Below are 8,498 nucleotides of genomic sequence, written 5' to 3'. Positions count from 1 at the left end.
TCTAAATCTCCAAAATATGTCATGTTTTGTTAAAACGTAATGATCCTATCAGGCATTTTACTTTGTTTTAAGACAAAGTTACACTTGTCAATACAAACATGTCATTTCTTCCTGCACTTTACCCCTTTTTTTAACTGTTTTTAGACGATGGTTCATCGGTGTCAAAGGAACCAAGCGCAACAGCAGAATTCCAGGATGACAACACTGTCGAGGAAAATGGTACGCTAAAACTTAAAATTCTAAAAAAAATATTGTTTCAGTTAATTACCCTATACAGCTGTCATTATATATGACAATTTTTCCATTTTGGAGTCGTGTCAATATCAGACAAGTGTCTTTAGTCATGGCAAATAAAGATGTCGTCATTTTAAAAATAGTTGTCAATTCAAAATATTCAAGTTATAAAATTCAGATAGATCAGGTGGACACGAAATAAATACTACAAATATCAATAATTTTTCATGATATGAAATGTTGAATTGAGATGTCATATCAGACACATATTCCTCCTATGTGATTGGTGCATTACGCCAGCAGATAATTTCTGGGGGTTGGATACTCGATTCAGCTTGTCCCAATTACAGTTGTTTGCTTTTTTTCCAGGGAAAGAAAGCAATCCTGCAAGCCCATGCACTGTCCTAATTAAAGAAGTTGGAGATGCCATACTTTGTAGTGAAAGTAATTTTTAATATTAAGAAATACATAGTTTGCCTTTAGGTTAACACCACAAGGTTAACACATGTTAAAACCATAAGGTTTACACCACAATGTTTACACCACAAGGTTTACACCTCAAGGTTAACACCACAATGTTTACACCACAATGTTTACACCTTAAGGTTAACACCACAATGTTTACACCACAATGTTTACACCTTAAGGTTAACACCACAAGGTTTACACCACAATGTTAACACGTGTTAACAACTCAAGGTTAACACCACAAGGTTAACCACAAGGTTAACACCACAAGGTTAACACGTGTTTACAGCACAAGTTTAAAACCACAAGGTTAACACTACAAGGGTTTACACTACAAAGTTTACACTACAAGGTTTACACCACAAGGTTAACACAGGTTAACACCACAAGGTTTACACTACAAAGTTAACACCACAAGGTTAACACCACAAAGTTTACACTACAAAGTTAACACCACAAGGTTTACACCACAAGGTTAACACTACAATGTTTACACTACAAAGTTAACACCACAAGGTTAACACCACAAGGTTAACACTACAAAGTTTACACCACAAGGTTAACACCACAAAGTTAACACCACAAGGTTAACACCACAAAGTTTACACTACAAAGTTAACACCACAAGGTTTACACCACAAGGTTAACACTACAAAGTTTACACCACAAGGTTAACACCACAAGGTTTACACTACAAAGTTAACACCACAAGGTTTACAGTACAAAGTTAACACCACAATGTTTACACCACAAAGTTAACACCACAAGGTTAACACCACAAGGTTTACACCACAAGGTTTACACCACAAAGTTAACACCACAAGGTTAACACTACAATGTTTACACCACAAGGTTTACACCACAACGTTTACACCACAAGGTTTACACCACAATGTTTACACCACAAGGTTTACACCACAACGTTTACACTACAAGGTTTACACTACAACGTTTACACCACAATGTTTACACCACAAGGTTTACACCACAACGTTTACACCACAAGGTTTCGAGAGATGCAGGTTGATGAAGATCATGGACAAATTGTATATAATCGACATCATAATCTGATTTGAAGTTATCCTATTTCCTTTGGCAATATGAAGTGTGACGTTTCAGATACTTGATAATAGTCCATGTGATTCCGTTGTAACACGTGGACTAGCTCTCAAAATTGTAATGTAAATTTACATGTATTCTGTTTTTCATCTAAGAGATTATATATGAAGAAACACTTGTCTTTATTATTGAACAGATCGTCGCAGTGACGATTGCTATTTCACCGAGTACCTCAACCAGTATGGCGATCCGTTTCTATAGTTCATACCCGATGACCGATTGATACATGGAATCCGCAGCACATATTCCGAGAGTTCTAGGTAAGTGATGTTAACAAAACCAAGTGTAATTAAACTTGTCTTCGATTCCAACCGATATTATAGTGGTAGAAAAAGGTCACACGAAACACAAGACGGATATGTAATTGATTTCATACTAATAAGTTACTTTTTAAAAATTACAAAAGACACTCGCTAAAACTCGAGTCTCTTGTAACTTTAAACAAATAACTTACTTGAGTGAAAGGAATTTCATATCCAACAACCACTCGTTGTGTTAACTCTATTTTGTCACTCGACTTATCAATTTTCCTGGCAAGGATATTGATGGAATACATGCAGTGTGGTGGAGAAAAGGAGACATATATTATTGTTGTATGTTGGAGAAGGCAGAGAGAGGAGGTGATACTATATGTGTTGTGGACATATGAAGATAGACAATATCTCAAGGGAATTGTATTGTATCATGAATAGTTGATGTGTTTTGTTGTAGAGGACATGCTCTGTGTGGTGAATAGACAGTGTATTGAGGTTGTGGAAATGTTGTAGGTGACGACTGATGACATGTATTAAGTGGTGTGTATGAGATGTAATAATATTATCTTGCATCATAACTAGGCAATATGTTGTGGTAGGGGATATGTATTGTATCACGACTAAACAATATGTGTGATAGGGAACATATAGTGTATTACGACTAGACAATGTGTTGTGATATGGGATATGTATTTTGTCGTAACTAGACAATGTCTTGTGATATGGGACATGTATTGTGTCGTAACTAGACAATGTCTTGTGATATGGGATATGTATTGTGTCGTGACTAGACAATGTGTTGTGATATGGGATATGTATTGTGTCGTGACTAGACAATGTGTTGTGATATGGGGTATGTATTGTCTTGTGACTAGACAATGTGTTGTGATATGGGGTATGTATTGTGTCATGACTAGACAATCTGTTGTGATATGGGATATGTATTGTGTAGTACTAGACAATGTGTTGTGATATGGGGTATGTATTGTGTCGTGACTAGACAATGTGTTGTGATATGGGGTATGTATTGTGTCGTGACTAGACAATGTGTTGTGATATGGGGTATGTATTGTGTCGTGACTAGACAATGTGTTGTGATATGGGGTATGTATTGTGTCGTGACTAGACAATGTGTTGTGATATGGGGTATGTATTGTGTCATGACTAGACAATGTGTTGTGATATGGGGTATGTATTGTGTCATGACTTGACAATGTGATGTGGTATTGGACATTTACATGTATTTAAGGTTATTAATGTAATGTAAGATAATATCCTTTAAAACAAGCAAGTATTGGCCTTTCTAGAGTTAGGGCCAGGGGAAATAACTCGTCTTCCCTACAGTTGATTTTTAAGCGTCTTAGTGACCCTGACTACACGCAGCTCCATTGCAGCATAACTGACTCACAAAATTGGAAAACCTACAATCCATCATCATCGCCATGGGCAGAAACGGCTGACAAGTCAGCAAATAAGAGGAGGAAAGAAAGTTCTCCCGGTGTGGTGGGCATCCCCCCGCGGATGTCGATACCAGCCATGTGCCCAACCCCGCTGTGAGGGCTTCGACTCCAGAGGTCGATTTTCTTGAAAGACCGGGAACGTCAGGAAATGTGGAGGGGCTGAGCCCCCTACAGAATGGGTCATGATCCCTGATATGGATCCCCGCCCCGCAACTAGTGTGTTCGATGAAATCGGGGGGCATGTTCCGCTGAAATTAAAGGGAAGAATATGGGCTGGGGACCAAATATGCTAGGGACTTAAACAATGACCTTGATCAAGCTGGAGGGATCTAGTAATGAAAAACGGTAAGCAAGTTGTCCAAAAACGCATGTACGTGAAACTCATAACAAACATTCACCATTGGACAAGCGCCTTCATGGTGTTTACGAATATCACCTTGGAAAAACACCCGGTTTTCGTACCTCACGGGCTAAAGACTGCTGGGGGTTCAATAAAGGGCACTGTTCCTTAGGGCCGAACTGCAAATTTACACACGCATGCGCGGTTTGTGGGGGACAACACCCAAGATCAAAGTGCAGCCAGAAATAGGTCAATATACTCATTAGGTTACTCCCCTATAAAATTAGAACCAATGTCACATCTTTTATCTACATACCCCCAAAAACAGTGGCAGAAGAATCAATACATGGTTTTCGGTATGGTTTGGAAATATAAAGGGCCTCGCTTACCCACTACAGCAAAAAATCTCCGAAGTGCTGTATTATCTCCAGACATAATTAAGGCAAAAATCCAGAAAGAGATACAGGTCGGTCGGATAGCAGGCCCATTTACTTGCTCCCCTATGCCAACTTTACGAATTTCCCCTTTAGGCCTAGTTCCAAAAAAAGATGGGGATTCTCGAGTTATTCACCACCTTTCATTCCCTGAGTCGACTTCAGTAAATGATTTTATAGATGTAGCGGAGTGCTCGGTAAAATATACTAACATATATGACGCTATCAATATGATACAAACTCTAGGTCCGGGAGCACTGCTTGGAAAATCTGACATCAAGTCGGCCTTTAGATTACTGCCAATATCTTAAGTGATTTTGATATCCTAGGTTTTCAGGTTGAAGGTAAATTTTATTTTGACAAGTGTCTGCCTATGGGGGCTAGTATAAGCTGCGCTCTGTTTGAAAAAATTGCTACATTTTTAGAATGGTCTGTAAAAAATAACATGAATTTACACACAAAAACAATCCAGCCATCTTTGCTACACTTTTTGGATGATTTATACAATGAATGTATTATATGAAAATTGTTTTTTGCTGGCGGTTCCTTTAGCCGATGACAAAACAGTAGGTCCTTGTGTTGACATTCTTAGGTGTTGAGTTTGACACTCTTAATATGGTTTTGGGACTTCCAGGGGATAAGTTGGCCAAATTAAGAACATAGCTTAAGGGAACATTGTCCGTAAAGAAAGTTACCCTGACAAAAGTTAGGCAAATCTTTGACCTTGACCTTCGATGTTCAAGGTCGCAGATACAGTTGAAAGTCCACCGATCGGTTAAAGACGGGAAGCGATGAGAAAACGAAGAGAAAACGTAGGTAAAACGTACAAAAGCGTTCGTCAGAACGAGAACATGTCTGTGATCATTTTCTGGTTGGAAATCCCGTGTTTTGATCTTGATCAAATCTAGTTCTTTTTCTTATTTCCCCAGATTTTGTAAACACTTTCATTCAAAAACGAATGAAGATAAAACGTTCATATTATAGTACATGATAGCACACATCGAGCTGATCATTACATTACCATTTTGGTGACCATAGGTTTAAAGGTCAAGGTCACAGATCTAAAAAAAAAATTTAAAAGAGTTTTTTGAACGATCATAACATCATAAGGAATCGTTTTATTTCATTCACGATCAATTTGTCATGTAGATCATGGTCGGGGCTAACTTTTATCCATGCCATGTTATCAGAAAATATGTCAAGGTCACGACCTCGCTATGGGGTAAACAAAATGTCGGAAAAAAAATTCTGAAACTAAATATTTTTTTCATCTTGCATGAAAGAAAATTAACCACTGAGACAAAGCGTGCATTTTTTTTTGATACTCGGATAAAAAATGACGGAGATATGGCGCTTTGAAAATTTCAAAGTTTTATCAAAGATGAATTGAATCGCTTAGGCTTAGGTTATATTTGGGACGCCCAGAATGGAAACGATTTTACTTTTGCAATAATTAAGGAAAGATTATTTGACATTTTTAATCAAAATGGATATAGTGCTATTATAGATATGTCGAAAGGTTTGCTGTACAGGGAATTAAATGATAAAATTCTATTACAATCGTATCTAACAAAATCAGTTAATATCAGCTATACGAAAGAAATTGCTCGGCTCAGACTGTCAGCTCACAAGTTGAATATTTGCTATACTTTATAGTATTCATTTTCCGCCGGGGGGCTTCGCCTCCTTGGGACCCCCTACCAGGGCGTTGCCCTGGACCCATCGCCAAAAAAATTGCCTACGGCGCTCGCAATATCACTAAATGACTGGACCCATCCCCCTTTCGAAAATCCTGGATCCGCGCCTGATTGTCTCTCATGTCTGGAGTCTGGTTGAAGTCGGCGATGAGTGATCGTAACCCCGCCTACTCGAGAAAGTAGACATGCATTTGTACGTCAATCAAGCGTTTGCATTCCCATTGGTTATGTTCACTGATTGGTCAGCCAATCAAAACCGCTTTGTCTGTTTAGTGTCGCCGAGCTATGTGGAATGATTCGAGTAGAGTAACTCCGCCGTAGCCGGTCCCAAGCCCGTGTTGAGAAAGGAGGAGGGGAGCACCAACTGACAACATCTAACAGTCACCCCGGACTAATGTTCTAACCTAGAGTCGCGAGTAGAGGTTGTAACCTAAATCGAGACTTTAAACCAGCAACATCAAGCTTCGAGTAGCGTATGCTAGGCCTACCAGTCGAAGGAAACACAGTTGAAAATGGACCCCCGTGGAAAATGGAACCGGGATGCCGTGGAAAACGGAACCAAATATCAAATTTTCTTTACATACCCTTTGAAAATGGACCCCGTTGAATAGTGAACCACATAAAAGTATTGGATCTCGGTACCAGTTTATATTTTCATAGACGTTGCGATAAGATATGCTTACATGATACAATGTATAAACGATATTGAAGGACATTGATAAAATAAAATGGCCTGTGACCTCAGGTGACCTTTGATCTCACATTAAGCTGTTATGAGAAGTGTATATTAAATGTATATAATACTTATGTACATTGATTAACACTTTAACTCGTGACAACTAGTGACCAAGATAATGACCATTAGCAACACTTTAAATAAGATGTCCCTATACAAGTACACGATATTGATTGACATTGATTAACAATTTGACCTTTGACCCTTGGTTACCCATATAATGACCTTTGCCATATAACTCATCACTGTTATAAGATATTCATATGACATGTACACGATATTCGTCGACATTGATAAACAATTTAACCTTTGACCTTTGGTGACCCAGATAATGACCTTTCGTATAACTTATCACTCTTACAAGATATGTATATGACATGTATATGACATTGGTCCACAATAATTAAGAATTTGACCTGTGACCTTTGGTGACCGATATAATGACCTTTGGGATATATTCAAACTAATATGATATGCATATGAAATGTATAAAATATTGGTCGACATTGATTGATAATTTGACCTTTGACCTTTGGTAACCCATTTGATAAACTTTGGTATAACTTATCACGGCTATAAGATATTCACATAGCACGAAAACGATATTGATCGACATTGATAAAAAAAATGACCTATGACATTTGGTGTAACTTTTAATTATATAAGACATGCATATGACCTGTACATGACATTGGTCCATATTTATGAAGAATCCAATGATTCAAATGATATTGATATGGGTCAGTATGTCGTGGGGTCCATTTCCAACGTTGAATATAGAACCGGGGTCATTTTCAGCAAATGATATGGAAATGGGTCAGTATGTCGTTGGGTCCATATTCAACGTTGAATATGGACCCCACGACATACTGACCCATATCAATATTATATGTTTAAAATGGCACCAGTTCCATATTCAAATGTTACAGTGGATCTCGGTTTATGAAAGAAAAAAAACGAACGCTTAATAGGACAAATTGTTGATCCATGTCGATGAATATCATATATGATTAACTTATTATTGTTTTAATTTATACGAAAGGTCATTATATGGGTCAAACAATTTCAAAGGTAAATATCGATCAATATCGTATACATTTTATATGCATATCTTATTACAGTTTGAAGATAAACCAAAGGTTATTATACGGGTCACCAAAGGTCACAAATCACATCGTCAATCAATGTCGATCAATATCTTGTACATGTTACATATATGCATAACTTATATAAGTCATAATTCATACCAAGGGTCATTGTACGGGTCACCAAAGGTCATATGTCGAATTGTTAATCAATGTCGACCAATATCGTGTAGTTGTTACATGAATATCTTATCATAGTGATAAATTTTACCAATGGTCATTATATATGTCACCAAAGGTCGAAGGTCAAATATTTTATCAATATTGATCAATATCGTATGTGTTTTATATGCATGTCATATTTCAGTTTGAAGTTATTCCAAAGGTCATTATATGGGTCACCAAGGGTCACAGGTCAAATAATCAACCAATGTCGATCAATATCGTATACATTTTACATGTATATCATATTACAGTTTGAAGATATACCAAAGGTCATTATATGGGTCACCAAAGGTCACAGGTCAAATTGTCAATCACTGTCGATCAATATCGTATACATTTTACATTTATATCATATTACAGTTTGAAGATATACCAAAGGTCATCATAAGGGTCACAGGTCAAATTAACAACCAATGTCGATCAATATCGTGTACGTGTCATATCAA

This window comes from Pecten maximus, chromosome 5 (genome assembly GCF_902652985.1).
Source record: "Pecten maximus chromosome 5, xPecMax1.1, whole genome shotgun sequence".
Taxonomy (NCBI): domain Eukaryota; kingdom Metazoa; phylum Mollusca; class Bivalvia; order Pectinida; family Pectinidae; genus Pecten; species Pecten maximus.
The sequence above is the reverse complement of the archived record's forward strand: the minus strand, read 5'-3'. Positions refer to the sequence as shown.